Source organism: Anomaloglossus baeobatrachus, chromosome 2, assembly GCF_048569485.1.
Source record: "Anomaloglossus baeobatrachus isolate aAnoBae1 chromosome 2, aAnoBae1.hap1, whole genome shotgun sequence".
NCBI classification, from domain to species: Eukaryota; Metazoa; Chordata; class Amphibia; order Anura; family Aromobatidae; genus Anomaloglossus; species Anomaloglossus baeobatrachus.
Window position 1 is genome coordinate 325,786,521 of NC_134354.1, and position 24,158 is coordinate 325,810,678.

At 38.6% G+C, this 24,158-nt stretch overlaps 1 protein-coding gene across 2 annotated transcripts in view; it reads right to left on the reverse strand.

Annotated features, from left to right (window-relative positions):
* The window catches only part of PIGV (phosphatidylinositol glycan anchor biosynthesis class V), a 33,613-nt gene extending 11,797 nt beyond the window's left edge, over positions 1-21,816 (reverse strand). For both annotated transcript variants that reach the window (XM_075333884.1, XM_075333883.1), the window contains exon 1: positions 21,590-21,816. The gene's annotated coding sequence lies outside the window, so the exon portion shown is untranslated. The remainder of the gene's footprint in view (positions 1-21,589) is intronic.
* Positions 21,817-24,158: the final 2,342 nt, after the last annotated feature.

The following is a 24,158-nucleotide window of genomic DNA, read 5'->3' on the forward strand; positions in this document are numbered from 1 at the left end:
GACAGGGTGTTGATCCAGGGAACTAGTCTGATTGCCGGATGTGGAGTCAGGAAGGAAATTTTTTCCCCATTGGAGCTTGTTTGCCACATTGGGTTTATTTTGCCTTCCTCTGGATCAATATGTTAGGCTACGGGTTGAACTAGATGGACTTAGGGCAGCTTTACACGTTACGATATCGCAGGTGCGATGTCGATGGGGTCAAATCGAAAGTGACACACATCCGGCATCGCAGTCGATATCGCAGTGTGCAAATCCTTTTGGATACGATTAACGAGCGCAAAAGCATCGTTATCGTATCATTGGTGCAGGGTCCGACATTTCCATAATGCCGGTGCAGCGACAGGTACGATGTTGTTCCTCGTTCCTGCAGCAGCACACATCGCTGTGTATGACGTCGCAGGAGCGAGGAACATCTCCTACCTGCGTCCCGGCTGCAATGCAGAAGGACGGAGGTGGGCGGGATGTTTACATCCTGCTCATCTCCGCCCCTCCGCTTCTATTGGTCGCCTGCCGTGTGACGTCGCTGTGACGCCGCACGACCCGTCCCCTTAGGAAGGAGGCGGGTCGCCGGCCAGAGCGAAGTCGCAGGACAGGTGAGTGCATGTGACGCTGCCGTAGCGATAATATTCACTACGGCAGCTATCACTAGATATCGCACCTGCGATGGAGGCGGGACTATCGCTGCTGCATCGGTAACACATTGTTACCGATGTCGCAGCATGCAAAGCCCGCCTTAGGCGGGCTTTCCACATTGCGACATCGCAAGCCGATGCTGCGATGTCGCACGCGATAGTCCCCGCCCCCATCGCAGGTGCGATATCTTGTGATAGCTGGTGTAGTGAACATTATCGCTACGCCAGCTTCACATGCACTCACCTGCCCTGCGACCGTCGCTCTGGCCGGCGACCCGCCTCCTTCCTAAGGGGGCGGGTCGTGCGGCGTCATAGCGACGTCACACGGCAGGCGGCCAATAGCGGCAGAGGGGCGGAGATGAGCAGGATGTAAACATCCCAACCACCTCCTTCCTTCCGCATAGCCGCCGGCGGCAGGTAAGGAGATGTTCCTCGCTCCTGCGGCTTCATACACAGCGATGTGTGCTGCCACAGGAACGAGGAACTACATGGTACCTGTCGCGGCACCGGCATTATGGAAATGTCGGACCCTGCACCAATGATACGATAACGACGCTTTTGCGCTCGTTAATCGTATCCAAAAGGATTTGCACACTGCGATATCGACTGCGATGCCGGATGTGCGTCACTTTCGATTTGACCCCATCGACATCGCACCTGCGATATCGTAACGTGTAAAGCTGCCCTAAGTCCATCTAGTTCAACCCGTAGCCTAACATATTGATCCAGAAATTACAAAATGCGTTCATGTGACCGATCAGCTGATTGGGTAACCCCGCCAGGTCCTTAAGCTCGGAATAGATGTAGCGCCGAAGAGGTGAGGATTTCTTTTTTTTATTTTTATCACTTGCTTCACTCCTGCAATGTATGTATATAATGTATGTATATAGTGTATGTATGTACATTGCAGGAGTGAAAGTGCCCCGCTTGCCTGCGCTTTGTAGGCTTGGCCTTTCTGTGTCCCGATCCGAGAAAATCAGGAACACGGATACAGAAATGGCATCTGGAGGTCACATCTGATGATGTCCTTTCCTGTCCATGGGGCCCTGCAAAAAATAGCATCCCCACAGACAGGAAAAAATTGTGATGTGAAACCAGCCTTAGGCGGGCTTTGCACACTACGACATCGCAGGTGCGATGTCGGTGGGGTCATGTTGAAAGTGACGCACTTCCTGCATCGCTCTCGACATCGTAATGTGTGAATCCTAGATGATACGATTAACGAGCGCAAAAGCGTCGTAATCGTATCATCGGTGCAGCGTTGGCGAATTCCATAATTACTGTGACGCGACGGTCCAATGTTGTTCCTCGTTCCTGCGGCAGCACACATCGCTGTGTGTGAAGTCGCAAAAGCGAGGAACATCTACCTGCGTCACCGCGGCTCCCGTCGGCTATGCGGAAGGAAGGAGGTGGGCTCCGCTCCTATTGGCCGCCTGCCGTGTGACGTCGCAGTGACGCCGCACGACCCGCCCCCTTAATAAGGAGGCGGTTCACCGGCCAGAGCGATGTCGCACGGCAGGCGAGTGCATGTGAAGCAGCTGTAGCGATAATATTCGCTACAGCAGCTATCACAATGATATCTCAGCTATGACGGGGGCAGGGACTATCGCGCTCGGCATTGCAGCATCGGCTTGCGATGTCGTAGTGTGCAAAGAACCCCTTAGGTTGCTTTCACACATCATTTTTTTGCAATCCGGCACAATCCGGTTTGTGCCTGATGCAATGGATCCGTGTCAGAGTGTGTAAAAAGTGATGCGACGGATCCGGTAAAAAAACGGATCCGTTTTTTTTGTTTTTTTTTAAAGCTGAGAGAGAGGGAGAGACCCCGTCATCACCGCACACACCCCGGCACTCCCGCGCGCATCATCCCCGCACACACCCCGGCACTCCCGCACGCATCATCCCCGCACACACCCCGGCACTCCCGCACGCATCATCCCCGCACACACCCCGGCACTCCCGCACGCATTATCCCCGCACACACCCCGGCACTCCCGCACGCACGCATCATCCCCGCACACACCCCGGCACTACCTCAGTGACGTCACCGGTGACAGCGCGACTCCCTCAGTTGCTGTGTGGAGCTGATAAAGAGCGGCGGTGTCCTACTGCTGCTCCTGTCAGCTTCATGTAGCAGAGCTGAAAGCATCGCGGGACCTCTGTGGATTACGTCGGACCTGGAGGGGTATTTGGGGATTTTAATAAAATGGTGAAAGAGGGTGTTTTTTTGTCCTTTATTCCAAATAAAGTATTTTCTTGGGTGTATGTGTATATTTACTTTCACTTACAGGTTAATTTTTGGGAGTGTCTCATAGCCGCCTGCCATGATTAACCTCTTATTACCCAGATTGCCACTGCACCAGGGTAATTCGAGATGAGCCGGGTAGAGTCCCGGGACTGTCGCATCTAATGGATGTGGCAATTGCGGGCGGCAGCTGGCTGATATTGTTAGGCTGGGGGGCTCCCCATAACGTGGAGTTCCCCATCCTGAGAATACCAGCCTTCAGCCATGTGGCTTTACCCTGGCTGGTATCAAAATTGGTGGGGACCGCATGCAGTTTTTTTTTAATTTATTTATTTATTTTACTGCAAGATATAGACCCACTGGCGGCTGTGATTTGGTTGCAGTGAGACAGCTGTCACTCAGCGTGGGGGCGTGTCTGACTGCAACCAATAATATGCGCCGGTGGGCGGGGAAAGCAGGGAATATGAGATTGAATAATGGGCGGCCGGCATTTTCAAATCAGGAGAAGCCGCCAGCAATGTGACAGCCGTGCAGCGCAGCGCCGGTGATCGGTGAGTGGGAGAGAGTGAGTGAATGAGTCAGTGAGTGTGAGTGTGAGAGAGAGAGGCTGGAGCCACACGGGGCACTACTGGGATGCTCGCATGACACTCGGCTCGCACTGGCAGCACAGCAGGAGCCGAGTATCATGCTAGTGTGCCTGCATCTGAGGTCCGACTGTGCCAGCACACCACAGCTGCAGGGGGCGGGCAGGCTCTCAGGAGGGGCGGGCTGGCACGTGTCACGCTCCCCGGCTCCCGTCACGCTCCCCGGCTCTCCTGCCACGCTCTCCGGCTCCCCTGCCACGCTCCCCGGCTCCCCTACCACGCTCCCCGGCTCCCCTGCCAGGCGTCCCCCGCTCCACAGCCTCCATGCCCCATCACCTGCGGTCCCCAGGCAGCCCGGTCCCCGCTCCCGGCGCCCGTCGGCAACTTTGCTCCAGCCCGGCACTCCTGCCTCCTGTTCACCGCTCCCTGCTCTGGCTTCTGGCATCCGGGCCTCGCGCATGCGCATTAGGGCGCGCGCGCGGTCATTGACCCTCTCTTAAAGGGCCAGTGTCCTCCAACAGGATATTGAAGAATCAGGTACAGGGTATATAGGGGGATCCTTTCCAAGTGGGCGGGGCCTGTTCTTCGTGTTTTGCTAAGCTAGGAGTCAGGTCTCCTTGTGTCTTGTGGTATACTTACCTATCTCTCTCGTAGAGCCGCTCCTGCCTCGCCAACCGCTCCTGACGATACCCGAACGGTGACGGTCTGCCATCCCGTCAGTTCATACCATCTCCGATCCCTGTGGTGACCCATCTTCTCGCTCCGTTGGTTCCGGACTCTGCCTGACGTCATCTCGGCCTCCGAACCAGAGCTCCGTCACCCGAACTACCTTCCGAGACTCCGTGGTCCCAGGGACTTCTACACTCCACTCCTCTGAACGGACTGTCCTGCTACCCGTAGTGCTCCGGCTACCGGGCACCTTGCCCTCGGTGAGGTGTTCAGCCCAGTGGATCCACCTCCTGGGTCTGCCCGTCCACCTGGCCCTAACAGCACGGAGGAGGAGAAGGTGGGATTTCTCTCCCCCTCTCCTCCGTAGCCGGTTCATTCTATTATCTACAGATATTTCATGATCATTTCACACCTATAATGCTCAGGTAACATAATATACACCTGGTTATATGCCATATCCATTCATTCTCCTATTATCTACAGATATTTGATGATCATTCCACACCTATAATGCTCAGGTAACATAATATACACCTGGTTATAAGTCATATGCATTCATTCTCCTATTATCTACAGATATTTCATGATCATTCCACACCTATAATGCTCAGGTAACATAATATACACCTGGTTATATGCCATATCCATTCATTCTCCTATTATCTACATATATTTCATGATCATTCCACACCTATAATGCTCAGGTAACATAATATACACCTGGTTATATGCCATAAGCATTCATTCTCCTATTATCTACAGATATTTTATGATCATTCCACACCTATAATGCTCAGGTAACATAATATACACCTGGTTATATGCCATATGCATTCATTCTGCTATTTTCTACATATATTTCATAATCATTCCACACCTATAATGCTCAGGTAACATAATATACACCTGGTTATATGCCATATGCATTCATTCTGCTATTTTCTACATATATTTCATAATCATTCCACACCTATAATGCTCAGGTAACGTAATATACACCTGGTTATATGCCATATGCATTAATTCTCCTATTATCTACAGATATTTTATGATCATTACACACCTATAATGCTCAGGTAACATAATATACACCTGGTTATATGCCATAAGCATTCATTCTCCTATTATCTACAGATATTTTATGATCATTCCACACCTATAATGCTCAGGTAACATAATATACACCTGGTTATATGCCATATGCATTCATTCTGCTATTTTCTACATATATTTCATAATCATTCCACACCTATAATGCTCAGGTAACGTAATATACACCTGGTTATATGCCATATGCATTAATTCTCCTATTATCTACAGATATTTTATGATCATTACACACCTATAATGCTCAGGTAACATAATATACACCTGGTTATATGCCATAAGCATTCATTCTCCTATTATCTACAGATATTTTATGATCATTCCACACCTATAATGCTCAGGTAACATAATATACACCTGGTTATATGCCATATGCATTAATTCTGCTATTTTCTACATATATTTCATAATCATTCCACACCTATAATGCTCAGGTAACGTAATATACACCTGGTTATATGCCATATGCATTAATTCTCCTATTATCTACAGATATTTTATGATCATTCCACACCTATAATGCTCAGGTAACATAATATACACCTGGTTATATGCCATATGCATTCATTCTGCTATTTTCTACATATATTTCATAATCATTCCACACCTATAATGCTCAGGTAACATAATATACACCTGGTTATATGCCATATGCATTAATTCTCCTATTATCTACAGATATTTTATGATCATTACACACCTATAATGATCAGGTAACATAATATACACCTGGTTATATGCCATAAGCATTCATTCTCCTATTATCTACAGATATTTTATGATCATTCCACACCTATAATGCTCAGGTAACATAATATACACCTGGTTATATGCCATATGCATTCATTCTGCTATTTTCTACATATATTTCATAATCATTCCACACCTATAATGCTCAGGTAACGTAATATACACCTGGTTATATGCCATATGCATTAATTCTCCTATTATCTACAGATATTTTATGATCATTACACACCTATAATGCTCAGGTAACATAATATACACCTGGTTATATGCCATAAGCATTCATTCTCCTATTATCTACAGATATTTTATGATCATTCCACACCTATAATGCTCAGGTAACATAATATACACCTGGTTATATGCCATATGCATTAATTCTGCTATTTTCTACATATATTTCATAATCATTCCACACCTATAATGCTCAGGTAACGTAATATACACCTGGTTATATGCCATATGCATTAATTCTCCTATTATCTACAGATATTTTATGATCATTCCACACCTATAATGCTCAGGTAACATAATATACACCTGGTTATATGCCATATGCATTCATTCTGCTATTTTCTACATATATTTCATAATCATTCCACACCTATAATGCTCAGGTAACATAATATACACCTGGTTATATGCCATATGCGTTCATTCTCCTATTATCTACAGATATTTCATGATCATTCCACACCTATAATGCTCAGGTAACATAATATACACCTGGTTATATGGCATATGCGTTCATTCTCCTATTATCTACATATATTTCATGATCATTCCACACCTCTAATGCTCAGGTAACGTAATACACACCTGGTTATATGCCATATGCATTCATTCTCCTATTATCTACAGATATTTCATAATCATTCCACACCTATAATGCTCAGGTAACATAATATACACCTGGTTATATGCCATACGTGTTCATTCTCCTATTATCTACAGATATTTCATAATCATTCCACACATATAATGCTCAGGTAACATAATATACACCTGGTTATATGCCATATGCATTCATTCTCCTATTATCTACAGATATTTTATGATCATTCCACACCTATAATGCTCAGGTAACATAATATACACCTGGTTATATGCCATATGCATTAATTCTGCTATTTTCTACATATATTTCATAATCATTCCACACCTATAATGCTCAGGTAACGTAATATACACCTGGTTATATGCCATATGCATTAATTCTCCTATTATCTACAGATATTTTATGATCATTCCACACCTATAATGCTCAGGTAACATAATATACACCTGGTTATATGCCATATGCATTCATTCTGCTATTTTCTACATATATTTCATAATCATTCCACACCTATAATGCTCAGGTAACGTAATATACACCTGGTTATATGCCATATGCATTAATTCTCCTATTATCTACAGATATTTCATAATCATTCCACACCTATAATGCTCAGGTAACATAATATACACCTGGTTATATGCCATATGCATTCATTCTCCTATTATCTACAGATATTTCATAATCATTCCACACCTATAATGCTCAGGTAACATAATATACACCTGGTTATATGCCATAAGCATTCATTCTCCTATTATCTACAGATATTTTATGATCATTCCACACCTATAATGCTCAGGTAACATAATATACACCTGGTTATATGCCATATGCATTCATTCTGCTATTTTCTACATATATTTCATAATCATTCCACACCTATAATGCTCAGGTAACGTAATATACACCTGGTTATATGCCATATGCATTAATTCTCCTATTATCTACAGATATTTTATGATCATTACACACCTATAATGCTCAGGTAACATAATATACACCTGGTTATATGCCATAAGCATTCATTCTCCTATTATCTACAGATATTTTATGATCATTCCACACCTATAATGCTCAGGTAACATAATATACACCTGGTTATATGCCATATGCATTCATTCTGCTATTTTCTACATATATTTCATAATCATTCCACACCTATAATGCTCAGGTAACGTAATATACACCTGGTTATATGCCATATGCATTAATTCTCCTATTATCTACAGATATTTTATGATCATTACACACCTATAATGCTCAGGTAACATAATATACACCTGGTTATATGCCATAAGCATTCATTCTCCTATTATCTACAGATATTTTATGATCATTCCACACCTATAATGCTCAGGTAACATAATATACACCTGGTTATATGCCATATGCATTAATTCTGCTATTTTCTACATATATTTCATAATCATTCCACACCTATAATGCTCAGGTAACGTAATATACACCTGGTTATATGCCATATGCATTAATTCTCCTATTATCTACAGATATTTTATGATCATTCCACACCTATAATGCTCAGGTAACATAATATACACCTGGTTATATGCCATATGCATTCATTCTGCTATTTTCTACATATATTTCATAATCATTCCACACCTATAATGCTCAGGTAACATAATATACACCTGGTTATATGCCATATGCGTTCATTCTCCTATTATCTACAGATATTTCATGATCATTCCACACCTATAATGCTCAGGTAACATAATATACACCTGGTTATATGCCATATGCATTCATTCTCCTATTATCTACAGATATTTCATGATCATTCCACACCTCTAATGCTCAGGTAACGTAATACACACCTGGTTATATGCCATATGCATTCATTCTCCTATTATCTACAGATATTTCATAATCATTCCACACCTATAATGCTCAGGTAACATAATATACACCTGGTTATATGCCATACGTGTTCATTCTCCTATTATCTACAGATATTTCATAATCATTCCACACATATAATGCTCAGGTAACATAATATACACCTGGTTATATGCCATATGCATTCATTCTCCTATTATCTACAGATATTTTATGATCATTCCACACCTATAATGCTCAGGTAACATAATATACACCTGGTTATATGCCATATGCATTAATTCTGCTATTTTCTACATATATTTCATAATCATTCCACACCTATAATGCTCAGGTAACGTAATATACACCTGGTTATATGCCATATGCATTAATTCTCCTATTATCTACAGATATTTTATGATCATTCCACACCTATAATGCTCAGGTAACGTAATATACACCTGGTTATATGCCATATGCATTAATTCTCCTATTATCTACAGATATTTCATAATCATTCCACACCTCTAATGCTCAGGTAACATAATATACACCTGGTTATATGCCATATGCGTTCATTCTCCTATTATCTACAGATATTTCATGATCATTCCACACCTATAATGCTCAGGTAACATAATATACACCTGGTTATATGCCATATGCGTTCATTCTCCTATTATCTACAGATATTTCATGATCATTCCACACCTATAATGCTCAGGTAACATAATATACACCTGGTTATATGCCCTATGCATTCATTCTCCTATTATCTACAGATATTTCATGATCATTCCACACCTATAATGCTCAGGTAACATAATATACACCTGGTTATATGCCATATGCATTCATTCTCCTATTATCTACAGATATTTCATGATCATTCCACACCTATAATGCTCAGGTAACGTAATACACACCTGGTTATATGCCATATGCATTCATTCTCCTATTATCTACAGATATTTCATAATCATTCCACACCTATAATGCTCAGGTAACATAATATACACCTGGTTATATGCCATACGTGTTCATTCTCCTATTATCTACAGATATTTCATAATCATTCCACACATATAATGCTCAGGTAACATAATATACACCTGGTTATATGCCATATGCATTCATTCTCCTATTATCTACAGATATTTTATGATCATTCCACACCTATAATGCTCAGGTAACATAATATACACCTGGTTATATGCCATATGCATTAATTCTGCTATTTTCTACATATATTTCATAATCATTCCACACCTATAATGCTCAGGTAACGTAATATACACCTGGTTATATGCCATATGCATTAATTCTCCTATTATCTACAGATATTTTATGATCATTCCACACCTATAATGCTCAGGTAACATAATATACACCTGGTTATATGCCATATGCATTCATTCTCCTATTATCTACAGATATTTCATAATCATTCCACACCTATAATGCTCAGGTAACATAATATACACCTGGTTATATGCCATATGCATTCATTCTGCTATTTTCTACATATATTTCATAATCATTCCACACCTATAATGCTCAGGTAACGTAATATACACCTGGTTATATGCCATATGCATTAATTCTCCTATTATCTACAGATATTTCATAATCATTCCACACCTCTAATGCTCAGGTAACATAATATACACCTGGTTATATGCCATATGCGTTCATTCTCCTATTATCTACATATATTTCATGATCATTCCACACCTACAATGCTCAGGTAACATAATATACACCTGGTTATATGCCATATGCGTTCATTCTCCTATTATCTACAGATATTTTATGATCATTCCACACCTATAATGCTCAGGTAACATAATATACACCTGGTTATATGCCATATGCATTCATTCTGCTATTTTCTACATATATTTCATAATCATTCCACACCTATAATGCTCAGGTAACGTAATATACACCTGGTTATATGCCATATGCATTCATTCTGCTATTTTCTACATATATTTCATAATCATTCCACACCTATAATGCTCAGGTAACATAATATACACCTGGTTATATGCCATATGCATTCATTCTCCTATTATCTACAGATATTTCATAATCATTCCACACCTATAATGCTCAGGTAACATAATATACACCTGGTTATATGCCATATGCATTCATTCTGCTATTTTCTACATATATTTCATAATCATTCCACACCTATAATGCTCAGGTAACGTAATATACACCTGGTTATATGCCATATGCATTAATTCTCCTATTATCTACAGATATTTCATAATCATTCCACACCTCTAATGCTCAGGTAACATAATATACACCTGGTTATATGCCATATGCGTTCATTCTCCTATTATCTACATATATTTCATGATCATTCCACACCTACAATGCTCAGGTAACATAATATACACCTGGTTATATGCCATATGCGTTCATTCTCCTATTATCTACAGATATTTTATGATCATTCCACACCTATAATGCTCAGGTAACATAATATACACCTGGTTATATGCCATATGCATTAATTCTGCTATTTTCTACATATATTTCATAATCATTCCACACCTATAATGCTCAGGTAACGTAATATACACCTGGTTATATGCCATATGCGTTCATTCTCCTATTATCTACAGATATTTCATGATCATTCCACACCTATAATGCTCAGGTAACATAATATACACCTGGTTATATGGCATATGCGTTCATTCTCCTATTATCTACATATATTTCATGATCATTCCACACCTCTAATGCTCAGGTAACGTAATACACACCTGGTTATATGCCATATGCATTCATTCTCCTATTATCTACAGATATTTCATAATCATTCCACACCTATAATGCTCAGGTAACATAATATACACCTGGTTATATGCCATACGTGTTCATTCTCCTATTATCTACAGATATTTCATAATCATTCCACACATATAATGCTCAGGTAACATAATATACACCTGGTTATATGCCATATGCATTCATTCTCCTATTATCTACAGATATTTTATGATCATTCCACACCTATAATGCTCAGGTAACATAATATACACCTGGTTATATGCCATATGCATTAATTCTGCTATTTTCTACATATATTTCATAATCATTCCACACCTATAATGCTCAGGTAACGTAATATACACCTGGTTATATGCCATATGCATTAATTCTCCTATTATCTACAGATATTTTATGATCATTCCACACCTATAATGCTCAGGTAACATAATATACACCTGGTTATATGCCATATGCATTCATTCTGCTATTTTCTACATATATTTCATAATCATTCCACACCTATAATGCTCAGGTAACGTAATATACACCTGGTTATATGCCATATGCATTAATTCTCCTATTATCTACAGATATTTCATAATCATTCCACACCTATAATGCTCAGGTAACATAATATACACCTGGTTATATGCCATATGCATTCATTCTCCTATTATCTACAGATATTTCATAATCATTCCACACCTATAATGCTCAGGTAACATAATATACACCTGGTTATATGCCATAAGCATTCATTCTCCTATTATCTACAGATATTTTATGATCATTCCACACCTATAATGCTCAGGTAACATAATATACACCTGGTTATATGCCATATGCATTCATTCTGCTATTTTCTACATATATTTCATAATCATTCCACACCTATAATGCTCAGGTAACGTAATATACACCTGGTTATATGCCATATGCATTAATTCTCCTATTATCTACAGATATTTTATGATCATTACACACCTATAATGCTCAGGTAACATAATATACACCTGGTTATATGCCATAAGCATTCATTCTCCTATTATCTACAGATATTTTATGATCATTCCACACCTATAATGCTCAGGTAACATAATATACACCTGGTTATATGCCATATGCATTCATTCTGCTATTTTCTACATATATTTCATAATCATTCCACACCTATAATGCTCAGGTAACGTAATATACACCTGGTTATATGCCATATGCATTAATTCTCCTATTATCTACAGATATTTTATGATCATTACACACCTATAATGCTCAGGTAACATAATATACACCTGGTTATATGCCATAAGCATTCATTCTCCTATTATCTACAGATATTTTATGATCATTCCACACCTATAATGCTCAGGTAACATAATATACACCTGGTTATATGCCATATGCATTAATTCTGCTATTTTCTACATATATTTCATAATCATTCCACACCTATAATGCTCAGGTAACGTAATATACACCTGGTTATATGCCATATGCATTAATTCTCCTATTATCTACAGATATTTTATGATCATTCCACACCTATAATGCTCAGGTAACATAATATACACCTGGTTATATGCCATATGCATTCATTCTGCTATTTTCTACATATATTTCATAATCATTCCACACCTATAATGCTCAGGTAACATAATATACACCTGGTTATATGCCATATGCGTTCATTCTCCTATTATCTACAGATATTTCATGATCATTCCACACCTATAATGCTCAGGTAACATAATATACACCTGGTTATATGCCATATGCATTCATTCTCCTATTATCTACAGATATTTCATGATCATTCCACACCTCTAATGCTCAGGTAACGTAATACACACCTGGTTATATGCCATATGCATTCATTCTCCTATTATCTACAGATATTTCATAATCATTCCACACCTATAATGCTCAGGTAACATAATATACACCTGGTTATATGCCATACGTGTTCATTCTCCTATTATCTACAGATATTTCATAATCATTCCACACATATAATGCTCAGGTAACATAATATACACCTCGTTATATGCCATATGCATTCATTCTCCTATTATCTACAGATATTTTATGATCATTCCACACCTATAATGCTCAGGTAACATAATATACACCTGGTTATATGCCATATGCATTAATTCTGCTATTTTCTACATATATTTCATAATCATTCCACACCTATAATGCTCAGGTAACGTAATATACACCTGGTTATATGCCATATGCATTAATTCTCCTATTATCTACAGATATTTTATGATCATTCCACACCTATAATGCTCAGGTAACGTAATATACACCTGGTTATATGCCATATGCATTAATTCTCCTATTATCTACAGATATTTCATAATCATTCCACACCTCTAATGCTCAGGTAACATAATATACACCTGGTTATATGCCATATGCGTTCATTCTCCTATTATCTACAGATATTTCATGATCATTCCACACCTATAATGCTCAGGTAACATAATATACACCTGGTTATATGCCATATGCGTTCATTCTCCTATTATCTACAGATATTTCATGATCATTCCACACCTATAATGCTCAGGTAACATAATATACACCTGGTTATATGCCCTATGCATTCATTCTCCTATTATCTACAGATATTTCATGATCATTCCACACCTATAATGCTCAGGTAACATAATATACACCTGGTTATATGCCATATGCATTCATTCTCCTATTATCTACAGATATTTCATGATCATTCCACACCTATAATGCTCAGGTAACGTAATACACACCTGGTTATATGCCATATGCATTCATTCTCCTATTATCTACAGATATTTCATAATCATTCCACACCTATAATGCTCAGGTAACATAATATACACCTGGTTATATGCCATACGTGTTCATTCTCCTATTATCTACAGATATTTCATAATCATTCCACACATATAATGCTCAGGTAACATAATATACACCTGGTTATATGCCATATGCATTCATTCTCCTATTATCTACAGATATTTTATGATCATTCCACACCTATAATGCTCAGGTAACATAATATACACCTGGTTATATGCCATATGCATTAATTCTGCTATTTTCTACATATATTTCATAATCATTCCACACCTATAATGCTCAGGTAACGTAATATACACCTGGTTATATGCCATATGCATTAATTCTCCTATTATCTACAGATATTTTATGATCATTCCACACCTATAATGCTCAGGTAACATAATATACACCTGGTTATATGCCATATGCATTCATTCTCCTATTATCTACAGATATTTCATAATCATTCCACACCTATAATGCTCAGGTAACATAATATACACCTGGTTATATGCCATATGCATTCATTCTGCTATTTTCTACATATATTTCATAATCATTCCACACCTATAATGCTCAGGTAACGTAATATACACCTGGTTATATGCCATATGCATTAATTCTCCTATTATCTACAGATATTTCATAATCATTCCACACCTCTAATGCTCAGGTAACATAATATACACCTGGTTATATGCCATATGCGTTCATTCTCCTATTATCTACATATATTTCATGATCATTCCACACCTACAATGCTCAGGTAACATAATATACACCTGGTTATATGCCATATGCGTTCATTCTCCTATTATCTACAGATATTTTATGATCATTCCACACCTATAATGCTCAGGTAACATAATATACACCTGGTTATATGCCATATGCATTCATTCTGCTATTTTCTACATATATTTCATAATCATTCCACACCTATAATGCTCAGGTAACGTAATATACACCTGGTTATATGCCATATGCATTCATTCTGCTATTTTCTACATATATTTCATAATCATTCCACACCTATAATGCTCAGGTAACATAATATACACCTGGTTATATGCCATATGCATTCATTCTCCTATTATCTACAGATATTTCATAATCATTCCACACCTATAATGCTCAGGTAACATAATATACACCTGGTTATATGCCATATGCATTCATTCTGCTATTTTCTACATATATTTCATAATCATTCCACACCTATAATGCTCAGGTAACGTAATATACACCTGGTTATATGCCATATGCATTAATTCTCCTATTATCTACAGATATTTCATAATCATTCCACACCTCTAATGCTCAGGTAACATAATATACACCTGGTTATATGCCATATGCGTTCATTCTCCTATTATCTACATATATTTCATGATCATTCCACACCTACAATGCTCAGGTAACATAATATACACCTGGTTATATGCCATATGCGTTCATTCTCCTATTATCTACAGATATTTTATGATCATTCCACACCTATAATGCTCAGGTAACATAATATACACCTGGTTATATGCCATATGCATTAATTCTGCTATTTTCTACATATATTTCATAATCATTCCACACCTATAATGCTCAGGTAACGTAATATACACCTGGTTATATGCCATATGCGTTCATTCTCCTATTATCTACAGATATTTCATGATCATTCCACACCTATAATGCTCAGGTAACATAATATACACCTGGTTATATGGCATATGCGTTCATTCTCCTATTATCTACATATATTTCATGATCATTCCACACCTCTAATGCTCAGGTAACGTAATACACACCTGGTTATATGCCATATGCATTCATTCTCCTATTATCTACAGATATTTCATAATCATTCCACACCTATAATGCTCAGGTAACATAATATACACCTGGTTATATGCCATACGTGTTCATTCTCCTATTATCTACAGATATTTCATAATCATTCCACACATATAATGCTCAGGTAACATAATATACACCTGGTTATATGCCATATGCATTCATTCTCCTATTATCTACAGATATTTTATGATCATTCCACACCTATAATGCTCAGGTAACATAATATACACCTGGTTATATGCCATATGCATTAATTCTGCTATTTTCTACATATATTTCATAATCATTCCACACCTATAATGCTCAGGTAACGTAATATACACCTGGTTATATGCCATATGCATTAATTCTCCTATTATCTACAGATATTTTATGATCATTCCACACCTATAATGCTCAGGTAACATAATATACACCTGGTTATATGCCATATGCATTCATTCTGCTATTTTCTACATATATTTCATAATCATTCCACACCTATAATGCTCAGGTAACGTAATATACACCTGGTTATATGCCATATGCATTAATTCTCCTATTATCTACAGATATTTCATAATCATTCCACACCTATAATGCTCAGGTAACATAATATACACCTGGTTATATGCCATATGCATTCATTCTCCTATTATCTACAGATATTTCATAATCATTCCACACCTATAATGCTCAGGTAACATAATATACACCTGGTTATATGCCATAAGCATTCATTCTCCTATTATCTACAGATATTTTATGATCATTCCACACCTATAATGCTCAGGTAACATAATATACACCTGGTTATATGCCATATGCATTCATTCTGCTATTTTCTACATATATTTCATAATCATTCCACACCTATAATGCTCAGGTAACGTAATATACACCTGGTTATATGCCATATGCATTAATTCTCCTATTATCTACAGATATTTTATGATCATTACACACCTATAATGCTCAGGTAACATAATATACACCTGGTTATATGCCATAAGCATTCATTCTCCTATTATCTACAGATATTTTATGATCATTCCACACCTATAATGCTCAGGTAACATAATATACACCTGGTTATATGCCATATGCATTCATTCTGCTATTTTCTACATATATTTCATAATCATTCCACACCTATAATGCTCAGGTAACGTAATATACACCTGGTTATATGCCATATGCATTAATTCTCCTATTATCTACAGATATTTTATGATCATTACACACCTATAATGCTCAGGTAACATAATATACACCTGGTTATATGCCATAAGCATTCATTCTCCTATTATCTACAGATATTTTATGATCATTCCACACCTATAATGCTCAGGTAACATAATATACACCTGGTTATATGCCATATGCATTAATTCTGCTATTTTCTACATATATTTCATAATCATTCCACACCTATAATGCTCAGGTAACGTAATATACACCTGGTTATATGCCATATGCATTAATTCTCCTATTATCTACAGATATTTTATGATCATTCCACACCTATAATGCTCAGGTAACATAATATACACCTGGTTATATGCCATATGCATTCATTCTGCTATTTTCTACATATATTTCATAATCATTCCACACCTATAATGCTCAGGTAACATAATATACACCTGGTTATATGCCATATGCGTTCATTCTCCTATTATCTACAGATATTTCATGATCATTCCACACCTATAATGCTCAGGTAACATAATATACACCTGGTTATATGCCATATGCATTCATTCTCCTATTATCTACAGATATTTCATGATCATTCCACACCTCTAATGCTCAGGTAACGTAATACACACCTGGTTATATGCCATATGCATTCATTCTCCTATTATCTACAGATATTTCATAATCATTCCACACCTATAATGCTCAGGTAACATAATATACACCTGGTTATATGCCATACGTGTTCATTCTCCTATTATCTACAGATATTTCATAATCATTCCACACCTATAATGCTCAGGTAACATAATATACACCTGGTTATATGCCATATGCATTAATTCTGCTATTTTCTACATATATTTCATAATCATTCCACACCTATAATGCTCAGGTAACGTAATATACACCTGGTTATATGCCATATGCATTAATTCTCCTATTATCTACAGATATTTTATGATCATTCCACACCTATAATGCTCAGGTAACGTAATATACACCTGGTTATATGCCATATGCATTAATTCTCCTATTATCTACAGATATTTCATAATCATTCCACACCTCTAATGCTCAGGTAACATAATATACACCTGGTTATATGCCATATGCGTTCATTCTCCTATTATCTACAGATATTTCATGATCATTCCACACCTATAATGCTCAGGTAACATAATATACACCTGGTTATATGCCATATGCGTTCATTCTCCTATTATCTACAGATATTTCATGATCATTCCACACCTATAATGCTCAGGTAACATAATATACACCTGGTTATATGCCCTATGCATTCATTCTCCTATTATCTACAGATATTTCATGATCATTCCACACCTATAATGCTCAGGTAACATAATATACACCTGGTTATATGCCATATGCGTTCATTCTCCTATTATCTACAGATATTTCATGATCATTCCACACCTATAATGCTCAGGTAACGTAATACACACCTGGTTATATGCCATATGCATTCATTCTCCTATTATCTACAGATATTTCATAATCATTCCACACCTATAATGCTCAGGTAACATAATATACACCTGGTTATATGCCATACGTGTTCATTCTCCTATTATCTACAGATATTTCATAATCATTCCACACATATAATGCTCAGGTAACATAATATACACCTGGTTATATGCCATATGCATTCATTCTCCTATTATCTACAGATATTTTATGATCATTCCACACCTATAATGCTCAGGTAACATAATATACACCTGGTTATATGCCATATGCATTAATTCTGCTATTTTCTACATATATTTCATAATCATTCCACACCTATAATGCTCAGGTAACGTAATATACACCTGGTTATATGCCATATGCATTAATTCTCCTATTATCTACAGATATTTTATGATCATTCCACACCTATAATGCTCAGGTAACATAATATACACCTGGTTATATGCCATATGCATTCATTCTCCTATTATCTACAGATATTTCATAATCATTCCACACCTATAATGCTCAGGTAACATAATATACACCTGGTTATATGCCATATGCATTCATTCTGCTATTTTCTACATATATTTCATAATCATTCCACACCTATAATGCTCAGGTAACGTAATATACACCTGGTTATATGCCATATGCATTAATTCTCCTATTATCTACAGATATTTCATAATCATTCCACACCTCTAATGCTCAGGTAACATAATATACACCTGGTTATATGCCATATGCGTTCATTCTCCTATTATCTACATATATTTCATGATCATTCCACACCTACAATGCTCAGGTAACATAATATACACCTGGTTATATGCCATATGCGTTCATTCTCCTATTATCTACAGATATTTTATGATCATTCCACACCTATAATGCTCAGGTAACATAATATACACCTGGTTATATGCCATATGCATTCATTCTGCTATTTTCTACATATATTTCATAATCATTCCACACCTATAATGCTCAGGTAACGTAATATACACCTGGTTATATGCCATATGCATTCATTCTGCTATTTTCTACATATATTTCATAATCATTCCACACCTATAATGCTCAGGTAACATAATATACACCTGGTTATATGCCATATGCATTAATTCTCCTATTATCTACAGATATTTCATAATCATTCCACACCTATAATGCTCAGGTAACATAATATACACCTGGTTATATGCCATATGCATTCATTCTGCTATTTTCTACATATATTTCATAATCATTCCACACCTATAATGCTCAGGTAACGTAATATACACCTGGTTATATGCCATATGCGTTCATTCTCCTATTATCTACATATATTTCATAATCATTCCACACCTCTAATGCTCAGGTAACATAATATACACCTGGTTATATGCCATATGCGTTCATTCTCCTATTATCTACATATATTTCATGATCATTCCACACCTACAATGCTCAGGTAACATAATATACACCTGGTTATATGCCATATGCGTTCATTCTCCTATTATCTACAGATATTTTATGATCATTCCACACCTATAATGCTCAGGTAACATAATATACACCTGGTTATATGCCATATGCATTCATTCTGCTATTTTCTACATATATTTCATAATCATTCCACACCTATAATGCTCAGGTAACGTAATATACACCTGGTTATATGCCATATGCGTTCATTCTCCTATTATCTACATATATTTCATAATCATTCCACACCTCTAATGCTCAGGTAACATAATATACACCTGGTTATATGCCATATGCGTTCATTCTCCTATTATCTACATATATTTCATGATCATTCCACACCTACAATGCTCAGGTAACATAATATACACCTGGTTATATGCCATATGCGTTCATTCTCCTATTATCTACAGATATTTCATAATCATTCCACACCTATAATGCTCAGGTAACGTAATATACACCTGGTTATATGCCATATGCATTCATTCTGCTATTTTCTACATATATTTCATAATCATTCCACACCTATAATGCTCAGGTAACGTAATATACACCTGGTTATATGCCATATGCATTCATTCTGCTATTTTCTACAGATATTTCATAATCATTCCACACCTATAATGCTCAGGTAACATAATATACACCTGGTTATATGCCATATGCATTCATTCTGCTATTTTCTACATATATTTCATAATCATTCCACACCTATAATGCTCAGGTAACATAATATACACCTGGTTATATGGCATATGCATTCATTCTCCTATTATCTACAGATATTTCATAATCATTCCACACCTGTAATGCTCAGGTAACATAATATACACCTGGTTATATCCCATATGCGTTCATTCTCCTATTATCTACAGATATTTTATGTTTATTCCATGTCTAACTTGCCTAAGAAACCTTTTATACATCTACATAATATACACCTGATAAGTTATTACCCTCATTCTTTTTATTTATTCCTTTTCATCATTCTTTTTAGTATGTCCCGCAATATTTTCAGGATCTAGGGGAATCCCAGAGGTTGGGGCCTGACAATTAGACTGATGGCATAACCTAGCAAACCCCTTTTCTGGGGACTAGTTATTGCAGCCCCCTTCACATGTGTTTACGATCTTGTCACATAATACAGAATTGTGGTTGTACAATGCCACCAAAGCCATATGGAAAAGATCAGCAAGCTGCGCGCTCTCCTCTGTGACTACCCAGAACCTGTACAACGTACAGTGGCCAGGATGACGTCACAGCAAAGCGTGCTCTGCGGTGCATTTAGTGTCCTTACCTATGGATCACCACTAGAGGGAGCTCCTCCAATAGAAATGGAAAACCTTGACTCCAAGCTCCTTCTACTCAGAATGTAGGAATACATACAACGACATAATCCCGGTTTCCGCTTTCCAATGGCTGTTCTATATGGCACACAACAGCGAAATCCCAGCACATTTCCGAGCTGAGCTCACCCACGGTACAGCGCGCACTTCCCGGCACGTCACATCCGCCGTCTCCGCATAGAACTGAAACCGTGGCTTCACAGCACATGAGGGGGAGGGGCAAGAGCTGCAGAGGGTGCAGGGAACCGCACTGGAAATGACACCGGGCTGCCGTATGCCCACAGGGAAAAGGCGTAGAGCAATGCGCGCACTGTACCCATCATTGGAGCAAAGCTTGTACGCAACTGAGTGATAGGGGATGATGGAATAGGGGCTGTCAGGGAAAAACGGCGATCTCATGCCAGTTGGACGTCCGACTAATGCAACCCACCTAGAGTGGTAGAGACGGTCATTTTTATTATTTAGTGGCAGGTTGGCCACCCAACCACTGCTCCATTCACTGACTAGGGGCTGAGTGCTGCACGCTATGGCCATATAGAGGGTAAATGGGGCAGCGGTCAATACTAAGAAAGGTTTCCAATCTAGCAGTCATCACCTACTCTGCAGACAGGTGACAACTTGTCACAAGTAGATACCTTTTAGTACGCCGCTTCAATCCACTGGCTAAGGTTTGGATCTCCTGTGGACAGGAGAAATACATTACACTAGGCCATGTTCACACTTAACCCCTTCAGCCCCCAGGCACTTTCCGTTTTTGCATTTTTGTTTTTTGCTCCCCTTCTTCCGAGAGGCGTAACTTTTTTATTTTTCCATCAATCTTGCCATATGAGGGCTTGTTTTTTGCGGGACGAGTTGTACTTTTAAATGAAACCATAAGTTTTACCATATAGTGTACTGGAAAACGGCAAAAAAATTCCAAGTGCGGTAAAATTGCAAAAAAAGTGGGATTGTACAATAGTTTTTGGGATATTTTATTCACCGTGTTCACTATATGGTAAAACTGATGTGTGGGTATGATGCCTCAGGTCGGTGCGAGTTTGTAGACACCAAACATGTATAGGTTTACTTGTATCTAAGGGGTTAAAAAAAATTCACAAGCTTGTCCAAAAAACGTGGCGCACGTTTTGCGCCATTTTCCAAAACCCGTAGCGTTCTCATTTTTCAGGATCTGAGGCTCAGTGATGGCTTATTTTTTGCGTCTCGACCTGACGTTCTTAACGGTACCATTTTTGCGCAGATGCTACGTTTTGATCGCCTGTTATTGCATTTTGCGCAAAATTTGCGGCGACCAAAAAACGTAATTTTGTCGTTTGGAATTTTTTTGCCGCTACACCGTTTACTGATCAGATTCATTGATTTTATATTTTGATCGGGCATTTCTGAACGTGGCAATACCAAATATGTGTGTATTTTTTATTTTTTTAACCCTTTAATTTTCAATGGGGTGAAAGGGGGGTGATTTGAACTTTTAGGTTTTTTATTTTTTTTTAATTTTTTAAAACTTTTTGTTTTTTACTTTTTTTTTTTATTTTGCTAGACCCCCTAGGGGGCTATTGCGATCAGCAATCCGATCGCTCTGCACTATCTGCAGATCTCAGCTACAGAGCTGAGAACTGCAGATTTGCTGCTTCACTTTCAATGCCGGCTGTATTCCGGCATTGAGAGGAAGTGACTCATGTTAGCTACAGGCGTCATCACATGACCCTGTGCTACCATGGCAACCGCCGAAAGTCACGTGATCATGTCACGTGACTTCCGGTGGGGGCGGGGTAAGTCACTGTCATGGCGGCGCCCATATACATATCGCTGCCAAGACTTTGGCAGCGAAATGTAAGGGGTTAATGGCCGCGGGTGGAAGCGATTCCACCCGCAGCTAGCAGGCACACATATCAGCTGTTGATAGCTGATATGTGCGCGTCTCGCCGCCTGCCGGCGGCAGGGGGCGGGGCTTACCGGCACACGATCTATGACGTATCTAGTACGTCATGGGTCGTTAAGGGGTTAAAGGGAACCAAACATCAGCATTTTCCTATATAAGGTGCAGCCAGTGCAGTACTGGCACTATCGGGCCCATTGTGTAAATACCATTAGTGGGCAGCTCGGGTGTTAAGGCTGGGAAATTCAACTTTATAAAGTTTGCAAATTCATGCACTTTTTGATTGACGTGTGCACCTCTCTGATTATGTCAGGGCGGGTTATGCACGTGTATCCCCGCCCCCCGCCGCCTGTTCCTTCCTCCCTCCCTCTGGCCGTATGTACATTTCTAATCTTCAGTTACACGGCGTCGGAGTTAGTGCCTGCGCATAGCGCTCATCTCCGGCGCCATGTTTCTGAAGCCCACAGTATTATGGTGCATGAGAGGGCGGCGCATGCGCCCTCGCTTCTTCAGATCTGTTGTGACCGCGGGAGCACGCACGGTCACAACAGGGCTGGAGCACAGCTGATCTTACCCTGATTAGCTGCAGCAGACGTCTGCTACGATATCGTCTGCTGCAGCTAATCGGTAAGATCAGCTATGCT